Here is a 17,029-nt window from a genome sequence, read left to right as displayed (position 1 = left end):
CCTGTAAGCTGAGCTCCGCGGCTCGCCGGCCGCAACAACACAGGACGGGTTTCAACTCCGGGGAACAGAAATGGCGTGCAGGAAGTCAGAAGTAATCCTAGACTATGACCGGGCTGAGCTGGGTGTTTCTTTTTCATTGCCATAACAACGGACTCGAGATGTTCGGGCAACCGGACCCCAGCACAATTACAGTCTGAGTTGATGAGCGGGAGGGGAGGGGTGAGGGGGAGGAAGATGGTGGAAGATGATGAACTTTCATCCTCCCAAGGCTAAGTCAACAGATGAGGCCTAAATTAGAAAGTCAAATTCCAGAAGCTGAAGCTTGTTGCTCAGAACGGTGGAATCCGGTGCTAAGTCATCAGCTGAGGGGGTTACTCCAGGGGCTGCCCCCGGGGAGGGTGGCGGAGCCCTGGGGGAGGTAGCTGTTTTGCTGAGCGGCTCTTCGGCAACTATGTACCTTCCTCAGCAGTGCCGTGCGATCCCGGGAGGACTAGAAATTGACCACAAAAAACATCCAAAATAAAACATAACCATTTGGAAGTGAAAAGGTATGTCTAAATAAGGTGTGAATTAAAAGGAAATTAAAAGGCAAAGCGGATTACCTAAAAAGTAACTAGAAAGTCAATAATTTTTTAAAATAATTTTTTTAAGATTTTATTTATTTTTAGAGAGGGAAGGGAGGGAGATAGAGAGAGAGAGAGAGAAACATCAATGTGCGGTTGCTGGGGGTTCTGGCTTGCAACGCAGGAATGTACCCTGGCTGGGAATCGAACCTGTGACACTTTGGTTCCTAGCCCACGCTCAATCCACTGAGCTACGCCAGCCAGGGCGAAAGTCAATAATCTTACATGACATTATATAATATGTAAATAATACTGTTTAATAATACTATATAAAATAATGTATAAATTATAAATAACAATATATAAACAACATTGTAAGAGGTATGTTCAGAAAGTATCTAGCCACGTGCTCTGAAAAGTAGAGACATTTATTGAAGAAGACACAAGATACAAGAAGCATGGTACACAGGACAATGACACCTCAGTCCCCAGCAGAGCAGGCACCCTGGGACCTCACACAGTCCTCCCAATCGCCATCAACTGCCCCGTCGAATTTTCCTGAATATCATCCATGGTCTGAAATCTCTTCCCTTTCAAAAGTGATCTTGGTTTTGGGAAAAGTCAGAAGTTGCAGGAGGGCAAATCTGGGCTGTCTGGGTGCTGAGTCACCTGGTTGATTGGATGTTTTTGCAAAAAACTCTGCATGAGACGTCATGCATGAGCAGGTGTGTTGTCATGACGAAGCTGCCAATCACCAGTTGCCCACAGCTTCGGCCTCTGAATCATTGGAACAGTTTCCACCGAGGAATGTTTGAGCTTAATGCAAAATCGGATGCGGATTCGTTCTTCTCCTCGCTCAGTCATCCTGAATGTGACGCCCACACAGTACACACGCTCACTCCATGGTGTCTACCACCCCACTGACTGACTAGTACAGTGAGGTCGTCATTGTTCACACACGTGCATTCCAGCCCACTCTCCTTGTCTGCCAGGTGACACCGGTGTTGTGCAAATGAGTCTCATTATTTTAACAATGGCTGGACATTTTCTGGACACATCTCACGTATGCATGGAATAAACAGAAGGAAATTCTGTAAACTCAGCTGAGTTTCTCGCTAAAAATACGCACATAAAACCAATTAGCCAAATCAAAACAAAGTCACAGAAGGAGGTTACTGAAGGTTAAGGGCTAACGTCAGTCACACGGCAAATAAAGCCGAGTGCTTGGGGGGAGATAATGTGAATGAGCCCCTGAGGGGCTCAGGAGGGACACGAGGGAGGCTCGGAGCCAGGGTGGGCCCCGCCTGCGTGTGGCCGGCGTGCCGTGCGGTGGCTCAGCCAGGCCAGCGAGGGGTCTATGGTTTCTCCAGAGCCCCATCGGGAGGCGGAGGGGGGTGTGTGGCCCCGAGGGCACCCAGGCCTGGGTCTCCACATGACTTCGGCCTCTCGGGGGAGGCGGTTACTCCTCCACTGGGCTCTGTGTTCCGGAGAGGGAAAGAGAACGGCATAAACGCCCCCAGAAGCCCTCGGAACCTTGTCCCGTGGCCACCGGGGGCTGCCGCGGGGCAGGAACCACATAGCTGGGGGCCTGTCCGTCAGGAGAACGAGGGTGCGGGTGCCTCTGGACCGGCCAGGAGGAGGGGCTGTCTCGGAGCAGACACACAGACGCAGGAATGGCAGAGCGTGAGCCAGCAAGGGGCGGGGGCGGGGGCGGCAGGTACCCAGAGGACCTGGTGGGAGGGGCTGGAAGACCGGGAGGAAGGCAGCGGCCCACGCTGACCCCAGGAGAGGGCGAGGCCGGGCTGGGGGACAAACTGCTGAGGGCACCAGACTTGGTCGTCCCACAGAGAGTGCCCGGACCTGTGGAGATGGATGCTCCCCGCTCCCCCGGCTGGTCCGGCAACGCCCGACCGGGAGAGGGGCCCCCGGCTCACCGGGCTAGAATGCCTGCCTGGATCGGAGAGAGGCCACAGTCTTCACCGTGGACCTGCTCCACCCCCACCCGGGAGCCTGTGGCCCCGTCGGGGGCTCGGCCCTGCCTACTTGCCCTGCTTGTCACCACAGAGTCCCCCTCGCGCCTCCTCGGTGGAGTCGTGGGCGCCACCACGTGCTCCTGGGAAGGCGTGCCGTCTCCGCCCCCAGAGGTGCAGACCAGTGTGACCCCCAAGGGCATGGGAGCTGCGGGGCGGCCACTGTGTGTCGGAGGCGGGGTGCAAAACGACCCGGGACACCGTGGGCACCCTCACGGCCACCCTCCGGCCTCCGACGCCGGCAGGATGCGGTGACTGACAGTAGTAGCCTTGGTCTCGTCCCTTTGCCAGTGATTCGTCCACACCCGGGGCTTAGGTCGAGTGCTGGCCAGGTGGGCAAGAGGGGTGTCTTCTGGGGGCGCCTGGGAGGGTCCCGCAGGGGAAGACCACGCCTCCCCTGCCCCTAGACGCTGTCACGGCTGCGCAGGGCACTGAGACCTGCCCTGATGCCTTGCCTGTGACTGCAGGGGACGCGGCAGACGCACTGCGGGTGGCGGAGGACCCTGGCCCTGCCCCCTTCTCACCGGTTCGGTGACAGAGCAAATCTCCTGTTCAGCCCAGACACTCGGGTCAGGCTTTCTGACATTTAAGCCCAAAATGCCCCCTGAAGACGTGCCCTCCCGCACCAGGGGTCAGGGAAGGCCAACCTGGCAACGGAGGAGGGGCCGTGTTTGTGAGGCGTCCTCAGTCAGCCGTGGGCCGGCAGGGCGCTGCGCAGGTGCGGGGCAGGGCGGCTGCCGCGGGGGTGTGCGGGGTGAGCTCAGGAGGGCGGTCTGGAAGGCGCTGCCGGCCTCAGCCCAGCGAGCCTGCTTGTGGGAACCAAGCCTTCCGACGTCACGTTGTCAGAACTGAGGTAAAGACACAAAACAACCCCCTGAGCCCTGGCTGGCGTAGCTCAGTGGATTGAGCGCGGGCTGGGATCCAAAGTGTCCCAGGTTCGATTCCCAGCCAGGGTACATGCCTGGGTTGCAGGACATAACCCCCAGCAACCGCACATTGATGTTTCTCTCTCTCTCTCTATCTCCCTCCCTTCCCTCTCTAAAAATAAGTAAATAAAATCTAAAAAAAACCACACAAAACAACCCCCTGGATGCCACAGCAACGTCCCCTGAGGACCGGACAGTCCCACAACAGCCTTTCCGAGCTTGGGGGCGCAGCGAGGTGACCGCAGAGCCAGAGCTTCGCGCGAGGGTCTGAACCAGAGTCCGCGCGCTGGCCAGGAACACAGCGCACCGCGGGGAAAGGCCCGGCTGGTGCTAGAAAAAGAAAGACGTGGAAGGAAACCGCAAATGCAACTGTCTGGAAGCACCGCAGCGCGGGCGAGGGGGGCCGGCTCCGCCCCTGCCCGCGGCCTCCGGCTTCCCCCGGCCAATCCTTCCGTGCTGCTGGGCCTGTCGGTGTCAGCGTGCGCTGCCGCGCTTTGCAGTTAAAGACCAGGGGCGCCGAGAGGGCGGCGGTGCGGCAGGGCCTGGGGCGCAAGGGCAGACACCGGGCAGGGGGGCGGGGGCGGCAGCTGCAGGCGCCTCCCGGGCAGCGGGCGTAGGCGCTGAGGGGCCTGCCCGGCACTTGACCGGACAACGCCGCAAACACGAGCCGGCCAGTCTCTCGGCGCTGACGTGCGAGTCCGGATTCTTGAGGGGGGAGGAAACTCGGGCTCCTTTCTGCGTCTCTGCGAGTCCCGGGTGAGGACCCGCCATCCCCACACTCGCTCACGTGCCCAAGACCCTGCGGCAGCGATCACAGGTGAGGCCTCGCGGCAGGGCGCCCCGGCGACGCACGCCGGCGCGTCTCCCGGTAGGGACTGGCCACGGGAACGCCACAGGGGAACCAAAAATGCCATCAGGGGGAGGGGTCTGGACAGAAGAACGTGGGGGAAGCAGCCGATTCTAGAAAGTTCCCCCAGGCCGGACCTTGGCCGCTTTGATGCCGCCTCTCCCCCAGGAGGTGCCGGGGATCGGCGATTCCAGGTCTCCGGGCTCAACCCCATGCTCCGGTGGTTCACGCTGCCAACCCTCCCGTCCCACATCTCTGTAGGCCACAGTGCGGCTTCCATCCGCAGGTCTCAGAACGAGGCGCGGGACTCGGGAAGCCCGACGTCACCTCGCACCTGTCCGCTCGCGGCAGCGGCCCGCCGAGGCCCTGGAGCCCTGGAAAGCACCTGCCCTTCGGGGGCACACGACGTAAATTGAAAAATAAATAACCGCGAGGCACGAAGAGACCGTGACAGAGCACCGCGGGTGAGCGGCCCGCCTGTGACGGATGCAGGACCGGGCGGCCCGGGGACCGCGGAAGCCTTAATCAATGGCGGTAATAGCGCGCCATGCATCAGCCGGGGAGAGGCGTCGACAGCACGTGAGAAATGAATTGTTTGTAAATACAATCAACAATTTTGTGTTCCTGAGACAGCCATTCATCACCTGGAAACCACCTTTGGTAAAAGATGCACCTGGCTTGCTGGCGAGACGGGCCATCCATCCCCCCGGAGTCCGGGGGCCGCTCAGGGCGGCCCAGGGCCCCGAGTGCAGACACTTGTGTCCGTTCTTATTTGAAGACGAGCTGACAGTCACGGGGGGGGGGGGGGGGGGGGCGGGGGAGCTGCCAGCAGGGGCCGGGCTGGCAGCGGGCCCCATGTAAAAAGCCGCTCGGGGATGGAGAGAGTGCTTTATTAGAGCCCCCACTGCCGGGGCGCCCTCCCAGGGGCCCTGGCCGGAGAGGCCGGAGAGCCTTGAGTGCCCACCCCACTCTGGAACCTTCCTAGGCCCTGTCTGTGCTCTTGACCCTCCCGGGCACCAAGGCGCTGAGCTGGTCTGATCGTGGGCACGGGGAGTGGGGGAGGCACCCGCCTGTGTCCCACCCTCCCCAGCCTCCGTGCACATTCCACGGCCGAGGGCCCGCCTTGGGCTGGGGGAGGCGGGGCGCTCCTTGGGGGCAGAGGCCCGGTGGGGGCAGGCTGCTCAGCTGGAGCGGGGTGAAGCCGCAGACAGAGCCACGTACGCGGACAAAGGGCTGTTTTGATGGAGTGGGACCTCCTGGAGTGACCCCACCCGTGTCCGGGGAGTCGTCCAGGGAGTTCTGCACGGGGGGCGGGCACAGAACGGCGTGACACCTGGTTCTGGGGTCCAGGGAGAGCTGGGGGGTGGGGCAGCCGGCCTTTCACAGAGGCGCAAACAGTCTGACCCCGGTAACACAAGACAGAGGAATGGGGTGCAGGCAGGGCATGCGAGGGGCAGGGGGCACACCTACTGCCTGTGAACCATTTCTGGGTGTTGGCGACACAGGAAGCAAGGCCCCCACTTAGGAGGGGGCACTGGGGGCCCTGGGAGGGCAGAGGTGGGTGCATTCAGGCCTGGCGGGCAGGGCTCCATGGCCGCTCCGAAGGCACAGGGCTGGGCTTCACGGGGGTTTGGGGGGCCGGTGCCTCCCTGGTAGCCTGCGGCACAGGTGAGGAAAACACTTAATTCCAAGGACACACCCACTCGTGACCTAATCCTGAAAGAGCTGGATTCTGGACGGAGGTGGCTCTGCTGCCACTGCGGAGCACCCTCCGTGCTGCCTGGCGGCTTTGGATGTAGCAAGCCAGGCACTTCCGACGCCTGCCCAGCCGGTTGACTGACAGCCAGGCTCGTACCCCAGATCCGGGGCCACCTAGACACAGCCACCCCCGTGAATATAGATCATCCGAGAATTTGCATCATTTATTTACCAAGCAAAAAAGGGGGCATTATTCAGTGGAACCAAAGCTTCCTTCTCCCTGAAAACCCGTTTCTATTTTCCACGTATGACTAATTTTTAATCTCGGTGACTGAGCGGTAATGCCGTCGTCACTGGTGCTGACAATGGGGTTTTTTGAGAAGCCTGTGATCGATGCTGCCTTCACGGTGTCCTTTTTTGGTTATTGTTCCTGCGGCGTTCTGAATAAAATGAGTGCGGCCTCCGTGGGGCTCCGTCAATCGGGGCGCGATTGTGGATTAGATGCCATCTTTATGCAAAGCGGCCCAGCTCGCACACGGAGCTCCGCGTGACAGAAGGCTGCTGCCGGGCCATCGCTCACCCGCACAGGAAAGCCGCTGCGTACCTCCCGCCCATTTGTTAGGGAGGCAGGCAAGCAGCATCTTTAATAACCGCAAACAAAGGCACTAGGACTTACAACACAACCGTGCTGTCGAGCAAGGGGCACGGGTGGCTCGGGAGGGCAGACTCCCGTGTTCCCCGGCAAAGGCTTTTAAGCCCATTTCCTGTCCCGAGGAGGAGTTGCAGGGTCAGAGGGCAGCCCCACCCACCGGCAATAGAACTCCGCCGTCCCCGCCTCCCACACCCTCAGCCAGCCGTCCTCACTGCCATCTCCCACTGGACAGGGGCAGGCAGCTCCCCACAGGCCCCCCGACGTGTGGCCGTCCTGCCCACTGAGGCCCAGCCATCTCCAAATGCAACGGAAGCGTGTCGGTGTCTCCCTAACCCGGCTGGTGCTCCCCAGTGCGCCACGGCGACACCCACTCCAGTTCCTCGAGGGGCGCCCATGGCCGACCTCCCCAGAGGGCTTCTCGCAGGGCCTAGGTGTGCTGGCCTGCAGGCCCGGGCCTGGGGCTTGCCGGAAGAGCTGGAGTTGACCGCCCGGAGGCAACGGGAGGCGAGAATGGAGACCCACCGCAGGTGACTGGGTCTGGAGGTGTGTTCCAGGTTCTCCTTGAGGCCCCAGCGGGGCGTGAGCCCTTGGCACACACCCGCTCCTCACCGCACCACTGGGAACTGGCCTCACTCACTTCCTCACACCCCCACCCGTGCTTCCCGGGCCCCCCACCCAAACGCAGGCTCTCTTCCCACGGAATGCAGCCTCAGACCCTCGCACACGCGGGCCACCTGCCCGCCGTGCCCTTGTCCACGCAGCTTTCTGAGGGCCTGGAGCCCAGCCTCCACCCTGCCGTCTGCCTACATCTACTCAGCCTCCCACACGCAGCTTGCGGGTCCCCTGTGTCCCCAGTCGCGGTGGCACCGAGGTCCGTGCCGCACACGCCTGTGTTCAGGATGCTCCCGTTCCCCCTGAGGAACACGCCGAGTTTCCCTCGCACCCAGCACCCAGCGCAGGCCCGGCCTTCAGGTTGCGTGAAAACACTTGCACATGCAGCGAACCGGCTGTAACAGCTCCTGTCCGACGGCGTCTCTAAAACATTCCAGGAGCGCCCTGGGGTAGCTCAGTGGGCTGAGCGCGGGCTGTGAACCAAAGCGTCGCAGGTTCGATTCCCAGTCAGGGCACATGCCTGGGTTGCAGGCCACAGCCCCCAGCAACTGCACATTGATGTTTCTCTCTTTCTTTCTCCCTCCCTTCCCTCTCTAAAAATAAATAAGATTTTAAAAAACACACAAAACTTCGAGGAAAAATACACAGGAGAAAATTTTTGAAAACAAACAAACACGCAAACAACCCGGGAGTGTTCAAAATAGCAAAACGTGTGGCGATGTCCCCATCTCTTGAGGTCACCGAAGACCCGTGAGCTCCAACAGCCCTGGGCAGCAGAGCCAGGAGCCTGAGAGCGTGGGCGGTGCTGGGGGGCGGTCCCTCCCCGGGTGGCCAGCGCACCTGGCGGCCCTGCAGCTCTGCCCTTACCTCCCACCCCCACAGCGAGCCTGCGGTGAGCCCGCCCTGGGGGCTGTCGGAGCCGCAGGCCCCGCCCCCTGAACACGCCCCCGCAGGTTGGCGCACGCGCAGTCCTGGCCACCTTCCCAGCGGCCCCCGCGGCAGCGCCCTCGAGGCGCACGTGGCACGAGGCGGCGTCAGCTGCGCGCTTGCGTCCCTGGTTGCTGGTGGTGTGGGCGGTGTCTCGGGCGTCGGTGCGGCCGCTTTGCGGGTCCCGGGGGCGCCCCAAACAGCTGCCGTGGGGCTGGGACACAGCCTGAGGTCGCAGGGCCAGTGCGGGGTGAGTGGGGCTCCAGTGGGGCGGTGGCCCCGTCCTCCTTGACGACCGCGCTCTTGCTCCCAGCCAACCCCTTCCCCTGGGTGGGTCCGCAGCGCCGGGCGTGCCGTCCCCTCGCGGTGCCCCCTCCCGCCGTGGCCCCGGGGGCTCCTGTGGACGCATGCCCGCGCCTCAGGGCTTCCTGGGCGAGGTCGCGGAACGCCAGACCCTGCCAGGCCCCGGAGGCCCGCACGGTTCCGCGGCCATGGAGCCGCCCCTCATCGCGGAGCTCGCGTCCTCCTCCCCCCTCCGCGTCCCCGTGCGCGTGAGTGCGCGTGTGTTACCCCTCAGCGTACGGCTCTGCTTTGTTTTTTCTTTTGCTCGGACGCACCCAAAGCCGTAGTACGCAGCTAGACCTGGCAAAGTGGCTACGTTCAGCCTGCGCCTGCGTTCAACGTACATGTGATATTTAATGACGAGGGAACCCGGGGAAACGCTCAGACCCGTTCACTAAGCTTCCCGGGGACACGAACCACATACTGTGGGGTCAGTAGGTCGGCCAGGGCGGACCGCGGGCTGCAGGCCTGTGTGGGTCTCTGGGCTGCGCTGGGGCTTGGCTGTCGCTGCGTTGCGGTTGGGAGTCCGCCAGCTGCAGGCAGGACTGGCGCAGACGGTCCCTGCCGCGTGGCCCAGGCTCCTGCGGGAGACTGCCCGCAGCCGCCCGAGCGTTCCCTTGCAGCGGGGCCGCGCCGTGAAGGACGCGGAAGAGGGGTGGGAGATGGCCTGGGCTCCCGTGTGCGGCGGTGCCCTCGCCAGGTAGCAGCGCTGTGGGGAAGAAGTGGCCTTTGCCGCGGGCGTTGTGACTTCTGTTCACCGGCAGCTCGGCGCCTGTCCAGGCCTGGCCCCGCCGCTCCCGCAGCTGGAGGAAGGCGTGACGGGGGGGGGGGGGGGGCAGGGGGGTGCGCGCAGGGAGTCGGGTATCAGGCTGGAGGCGGCGGCGGTGGCGACCTTATCGCTTCTCCGTGCGGTTTGTGTTTCTACCGGTCAAAGACCACAGGTCAGCGTCGGCTTTGCATTTCCTCCTTTGCGAGTCACCTTACTTCTTTTTCTAATTAAAGGAAGAGAGAGAATACTGAGCAGATGGAACTAGAAAAGGCAAAGAAACAAAAAGTGCAGGCGCCAAACTGAGAACTCGGGGAGATGTGGGGAAGACCAGGTTTGCGTCTCGTCTGTGCTGTGAATGTTTCCTTTTTAAAGGCACAGTCTTCAGTGTAGTCCGTTCCTCGGATTTTTACCCATAAACCTGCCTTAGTGTCCGGGTCATTTCGATCCATTTTACAACGTGTACTGTGTGTCCACGTGAAGAGCACCTGTCTCCGGTCCAGAGGGTGCGCCTCGCGCTCAGCTGCTGCCGCCTGCGCACCACAGGGAGCGCGCAGCCCGGCTGGGGGTGTTCCGAGCCTGGTCGCGTTCTGAACAGCACGTCTGGCCGCCCAAGGGGCCACGAGCGGGACGCACAGACGGTGGTCTCAGCGGCAGGTCTGGCTGCGGGTCCTGAGGTGGGAATGCCCTCCGTGTGCAAACTCTGTTCTCTCGTGACGGTAGCAGCGCACGAAGAAGGAGTGCGTTCTCCGCACGGACACAGACTCCGGGCCCGGGCAGGAGGTGAGGGGGGGCTGGTGCCGCGTGGCCATGACGCCGAGCGGCCTCGCCACTGTCCTCGGGGTCTGGCCTCTGCAGCGCCATGGGGACCTGCGAACCTGCATACCTGTGCTCACCTGCTGACCTGCGCAGAAGTCCGGGACCCGGCGGAACCGTGGGGGGGGGGGGGCACGTGACCCGCCATCTGCCGGGCTGGAACTCACCCTCCTGCTCACTCGCGGGAGCGCCGAGGTGGGCGGCTCCTGTCCCGAGGGCCCGGCCGCCCTCCCTGCCTCCGTCCCGCCTGCGGTTCGGTTTCATTTTAAATAATCGGTCTTGTCAGAAGCCGTTGTGAACTTGGTAGCAATCGATGAAACCGCATCTTGTTCAAAGGACAGAACCAAAGGTAGTTGGAAGGGCGCCGGGCGCTGGTCTGTGCCGACCCCCCCCCCCCCCGGCCCCGCCCCGCCCCGGCCCCGCCCTCTCCCTGCTCTGCGTCAGACGTGGCCTGAGGGGTCCTCGCGCCGCAGGACGGAGCCGGCTGGTGGGAGAACCCGGAGCTTCTGCGTTTGAAAACTTGGATGCGGTGAATGAGTCCGCGCCTTGGTGGCAAGCTTTGCGTCTTCTTCCCGGCGACTGGATTCAAAGCTTCCTGGTCGGGTGGTTTGAGCAGTGTCCTGCCCAGCGGGATTTCCACTCGTGACGGGTGCCGTCTGCGCTGCTGTTTCTGAGTCACGTCACGTGGTGGTCACGAGGGTCCACAGTCTGCTCCCCCAGGGGGGCTGGTGGCGGGTGGGCCCCTTTCCTGTCCGCCCTTTGCTGCCTCGGGCGCCCCCAGCCTGCCCGCCCTGGCCCTGTGGTGAGCTGCGTGCTCCCTTCCGAGAAGGCGCGTGGGTGTGTGAGCCCACTCCCTCCAGGCTGCTGGTGGTTCTGGTGGCAGGAGTCGGGGCTTTTGTGGTGAAATGTCTCCGGCATTAAACATTGCTGAAATTTTTTTAATAAAGCATCTGTGTACTTTTTAAAATTTATTATTTTATTTTTATTATTTATTTATTTATTTTTAGAGAGGGGAGGGAGGGAGGGAGAGAGAGAGAGAAAAAGGGAGAGAAACCTCAATGTGCGGTTGCTGGGGGCCGTGGCCTGCAACCCAGGCATGTGCCCTGACTGGGAATCGAACCTGCGATGCTTTGGTTCTCAGCCCTCGCTCAACCCACTAAGCTGTGCCAGCCAGGGCACATTGCTGAAATTTTACAAAAGTGCTTGATGGGCCAAACAGGAATGTGAGTGGCCCGGACCTAACTCCCGGGCCCCCGGTGTGCGGCGTCCGTGCTGCAGACGGTGGCAGGAGCCGCTCCATGCCTGGCGTTCTGCTCCCGGCCTGCTGTTCCTCTGGTGGACGGTGTCAGAACGTCTCGGAATCTCTCCTCTTGCGTGTTTTTATTGCAGTAAAGCTTACACACTGTGACAGTCACAACTTCAGCCACTTCAGGCACACAGTTCGGTGGCACCGCATACGCTTGGTGTCGTGCAGCCATCGCCACTAGCGCCAGAGCGTTCTGTCTCCTAGAAGGCGCCCCCCCCCCCCCCCCGTCCGTGCGTGCCGCGGTCCCCAGCCCTGAGGTCGCTGGCCTGGCTCGCTCCTGTGAGGAGACGCGGCCGCGTCGGTCCTCTGTCCGGCCGCGCTCCCCCAGCACGTGCCGGAGACTGGTCTGCGTGGGGCGTGTCCGTGCTTCCTGCCTCCCGGGGCCGAGTCTGCCGTGTGCAGGGGCCACGTCCTGCTTTTCCACCCGCCCGTCGACGGACACGCTGGGCTGTCTCCCCTCGGGGTCCCTGTGAGCACTGCTGCTGGGGACGGTCACGGACGGCGGGTGCCGAGTGACGCGTCTCGTTCCAGGGGCCGGCCTGTCACGGTGTGTCAGGACGCGGACGAGAGTGGAAAGTGCTCCCGGCCTGGCCCGCCGTCTGCTGGGGGTGCGCACGCTCGGTTCCTCCTTCCAGACTCACCTCTCTCCTCGTCTCCCGCCTCCTGTGGGCCTGCGTGCGCGGCCGCTCTGCTCCTGATCGGGCTGAGTCACGCCTGGTTTCTGGCACCTGCCTTCTGTTTCTGAGTATGTTCGCTCGCTGGCTGCCTCTTCTGAGGACCGCTTCCCTAAGTCGGGGACTCCTGGGCACCGTGGGGTCGGCAGGGGGTAGGGGCGGGCGCCTGGGCGCGGGGAGCTGGCCCCGCGGGCTCCGTGGGTGGGAGACGCACCGAGTGGTCCGGCAGCTTGTGCTGGCCGGCCTGTGCTCAGACGGGGCCGAGCCGTGTGCTCTGCACGGGGACCGCCCGTCCGGGCTGCATGCACGTGTTTCAGAAAGAGGGAGAAGCCTGTGAAAAGCAGGGGCACCTTCCCCGGGTGAGCGAGCAGCGGGTTCGAGTATTTACGCGTAAACTTGTGTTCCAGACCCGCACAGACCAGCCGGCCAGTGGGCACGGCCGGGCGAGCGGCCCCGGCCAGCTTTAAAGCGAGGGCGCGTACTCTGGCAGAGGGGGCGGCGAGGAGCGAGCTCGGGGGCCTGCTCTGGGACGAGTTGGGAGAGCCTGGGCGGGGGATCGGCCTAGGACGGAGCCTCCTGGCACCCTGCCCTGGTGCGTGTGTGTCTGGGGGGCCGTGGGGGGGGGTGTGGTCTGGTCCGGCCCGGCTGCTCATGCTGCTGTGGGTTCCCCCTTGGACCTGCCCCGGCCGTGGGGCTGAGGCACGGCGGGCTGTGTGCCGAAGGCTGGTCGGAGAAGCAGCCTCGGTTTGGGCGCCACTCTGAAGGCCGTCCCTGTGGGGGGTGGGGGGTGTGCGCGCCCTCCGGTCCCTTTCCTCTCCGGGTGGAGAGGCAGCCCCTCGTCGTGGGCCCCTCCACCCCAGTGACGGGGGGGGGGGGGCCGCTCGTGGGTGCGCTCTCTGCTCTGGACGAGGTTGCGAGGCCGAGAGGAGGTGCTGGGGGGGGGCTGCAGCTGCCCTGGGTGCACGCGAGGTGGTCCCCGAGGAGGGGTCCGCCGGCCCTGCCGCCAAGCGCCCTCAGGGAGGGGGAAGCACCGGAGCAGGCACCGGTGCTGTTTACGGGCCGAGCCCGCTGAGCCGGGAGGCACAGTGGGCCCAGGGTTCTGCTGCAGGCTCGGGGGCCGGGCCGGAGTTCACTCCCGACTCTATGAGGACCCTGGGGCAAGGAGTGTGCAAACCTGCAAGCAGCTCGGGGACAGCCTAAGAAGTGTCAGCGGCTGTGGTCCTAGCTGGTGGCCAGCCAGCCGGCGTGTGGCTCCTTCTAGAATGGCAGCGACTGCCACCTGGCTGCCCCAAGTGCTGAGACCCAGCCTCCGCGGCCACCCCGCTCTGCCTGGCCTCCAGCCCTGGACACGGGTGCGAACCGGAGAGCCAGGGCGGTGGTGAGAGCCGGTGGTCTCGTTGAGCTGGAGGGCTTGGGCCCCCTGTGTGCGCAGGGGGCGGGCTCTGCAGGGGCACACTCCTCTCCTCCCCACAGTGCCTCAGCCCCACCTTACAGCCGGCAGCTGAGACTCGGGGGTGGGGCCACCTGCCCAAGGTTGACAAGTGGCAGAGCCGTGCAGCCCGCTGCTGGCTCAGGCCACGGGTGAGTGTGTTTCTGTCCTGACCAGCACCTGCTCTGGACGGCCTGCAGCTCATCCCTGCCGCCAGGGGCCAGTGGTGGTCAAACCCCGGATGGGGGGAGTGTCAGCTCCCAGGGTCCTCCCTGGGCGCGGGGCTGGTCGGCTGGGACAGTTACGGGACTCGGGCAGTTGTCAAAAGCACCTCCCCTGGGAGGCCGCCCGGGCTGGGTGAACAGCGTGTTTGTGGCCTCTGTCCCCGAGCAGCTCCACGCCCGAGTGAGGGCGCGCTCTGGTGTCTGAGTGTCCAGCAGGGTGTGCGTGTGTTAGTGGGTTCCGATGAGGCACCCCTGGCCGTGGGTGGCCAGCGCTGACACGCCGTGCCTACCGTGTGCAGGCCCTCGCTGCCCCGCCGGAGCCAGTGTCCTGACAGCTCCGGGCGGGAGCGGAGGCCGGGACTAGACCGGGACCTGGGTCTGTGCGCAGTGGCAGAAGGGACCAGGGGCCTGCCCACAGCGTGCAGCAGCCCAGACAGCGAGGCCCCGCCCCCGGGAGGAGGGGCGCCTCAGGGCACGCCCAGCGCGGGCGGGGCTTCCAGAGCCGGCCTAGCGGATGGGCGGTTGCTTGGGCTCCGTGGGGCTGCGGTCCAAGAGGTGCGTGGAAGCCCCCTGCCCCCGCGGGGGATCCGCACGGCCAGGCACGGAGGGTGCTGAGCCGGGGTGTGGGGCGGCACGGGCACCCCGCTGCCCCCGGCCACCTGCCGCACTCTGTGGGAGCGCACGGCCGCCATCCCTGGGTTCCTAAACGTGCCGCGGGGCGGGGGCAGCGCTGCGCGCTGTGGCTCCCTAACCCGCGACTTCGGCTCCCCAGGGGCGGGTCCTGGCCCCCAGGGGAGCCCTATTTGTGGGTTTCTCTGTTTCCATGTTGTGAAGTGTTGTCATTTACGTAGGGGGGTGGGACCTGAGGTCTGTTGGGTTTAGACTTCACGTGGGCCGCCTCAGACTGGTGCTTTCTCCCTGCTGGGGTCTCAGTTCCTCCGAGTTTCCGGGAGCACCGGCGGCGCGAGCCAGGCATCCAGCCCCCTCTGAGGGCCGCTGTGCCCCGCGCTGGGGCTCGGCTCTGCCCGCAGCGCTCCCTGAGACTATCAGTGTCTCCAGAAACGTGCCCCGTGTCCTGCCTGCCTCCTGGAGCCGGGGCCGGCTTCCTCACCGCGGCCCTCGGGAAAGGCCCGCTGGTTGTGTGCGTCTCCAGGCCCTGTGGCCAGGGGCCCGGAGCAGGCCCTGCTTGTGGCACCACCGGGGCCTCGTCCGTCTGTCCCAGGACCAGCCGTTGTCTGCGGTGGAGCTCTGCCTTGGGGAGACCTGGGGACAGACGGGTGGGGGACTTCAGTGGCGGCCTTGGGGGCGACATATGTCCAGTGCTGGCCACACAAGTTGTGCCCACGCCAGCAGCAGGGCCCTCTGGAGAGTCCCTCAGGCTGGGGCCCTGGGCCCCTCTGCCCCACCCCCCGGCCCAGCTCACGGGAGGGAGGCCTTCGTTCAGCGAAGAACCATCCCAATGCAGACAGCCCCGGCTCCCGGGGGGGGGGGGGGGCTCTGGGCGGCCTTCTAGATGTCCCAGGCGACTCCGGGGAGTCCGAGGGCCCCGCTGGGGAGGCCCCTGGAGGAGCCTGCTCGCCCCCTTCCCACACAGCCAGACCCGCCGCCTGTCCCAGCGGCGGCGTGAGCGTGTGCAGGGGCAGGAGTGGTTCCCCGACGGGGAGTGCCCGCCAGCTCCCCCAGCAGGTGCCCGCCCTGGTGTGCACCTCCATGGGGTCACGGTAAAGGCTCGGCCGGCCGGCGGGGGCGTTGTGGTGGGAGAGGATGAAGCCCAGGCCTGGTGCTGCGGGTGGGAAGAGGAGCAGGGCCGTGGCGGCAGCTGGAGCGCGGGCCGCGCTTCCCCTCCTACGAGCCCCCTCCCGACAGCCCGCGTTCCTGCCAACAGGGAGCTCTGCGTCCTGGTGGGCAGTGGGGGTCTCGTCCTGAGGCCGCCTCCACCCACCGCCACGACGACAGAGCCACCCCGGCCTCTGCTGCTCAGTCCTGTGCGGGGTCTCAGCTGCCGGTTCGGCAGCGTCTGGGGGCCGAACTGCACCTCTGCTGAGGTGCCCGGCAGGGGCCCCCCGGCGGTCGGGAGGTGGCGCCAGGCCAGGCTTTGCCCTCGAAGGCCTACGGCCGGCGTCCCCTCAGACACCGCTGGTGTGTGCGGGCCTTGGCCAGCATGCCCCTCGACTCCTGCCCCCGCCTTCCTGCCCTGTCCACGGCCAGCCCTCCGGGTGGGGGCCGTGCGTGTGCTGTGTTCGCAGGTGCTGCTGGTGGGCCCAGCTTTTGTGTCTCAATGAGAAACTGAGCTGGGGACCGAGCCACCGCCCTGCCCCACCCCCTGCCCAAGGGCTCCTCTGGAGTCGGGGCTCCTCCTCTCAGACCCCAGCCACCCTGGCCCTCTCCCACTGTCCGGACCCCGCCCCCCCCCGTGGTTCTCACTCGGCCAGTTCACTTGCTCAGGCCCCGGGTGCTGCCCCAGCAGGCTGCCCGCCTCTCGGCCAGCCCAGGCCCACACACAGTGCGGCCCCCCCCTTGGGACCCCTCACCCACTCACTGCCCAGGAGGACCCTGGGACCTCCTGGGGCTCCGGTGGGGGTCACCCTGCCCCCGTGCCCAGTGGGGCTCAGCTGGGACTCACACAACCATGCACTTCCTTGTTCACTGCACTGCTGACGTGACCTTCGGTCTAGCACCCGCCGCTCTGAGCCACGCAGCCAGCTCCGGGACGGGCAGTTGGTGGGACGGCGGCCCTGCGGGCAGAGGCCTCACGTGTTGGTTTGCTGTGCCCCGGCCGGCCCTTCGCACCCGCTGCCCTGCGCCCTTGGGCCCCGGCTGTCTGCGGAGTGTCCTCTGTCCTCCTGTGAGGCTGGCCGAGCGGAAGGCCGCCATTTTCTCATGAACGCCTTTTTTCTAATCACCACGGCAACGCCGTCGATGTGACTGATCTGGGTGCTGTGGTTTTTGCATCTGGTCACGAAGTCTTACACCCCAAGTTGGACGGCCGTCCCGGGGACACTGCGTCCTGGCCGTTGGCGCTGCCCCGGGGCACACGTGTGTGTGTCCGTGTGCGTGTGCGTGTCGGGGGCTGCAGCGCCTGCATGTACTCAGGGTTCCGCTCTGAAGCCTGAACGTCATTTTCTCGGTGCCCCAGCGATCCCGTGGGAGGCGTGGCTCACGGTTGCACGCACCGCTGACCGCTCGGCTCCCCGTCGGGGCAGCAGCAGAGCAGACG

This window comes from Phyllostomus discolor, chromosome 7, assembly GCF_004126475.2.
Source record: "Phyllostomus discolor isolate MPI-MPIP mPhyDis1 chromosome 7, mPhyDis1.pri.v3, whole genome shotgun sequence".
NCBI classification, from domain to species: Eukaryota; Metazoa; Chordata; class Mammalia; order Chiroptera; family Phyllostomidae; genus Phyllostomus; species Phyllostomus discolor.
Note: the sequence above shows the minus strand (reverse complement) of the source record.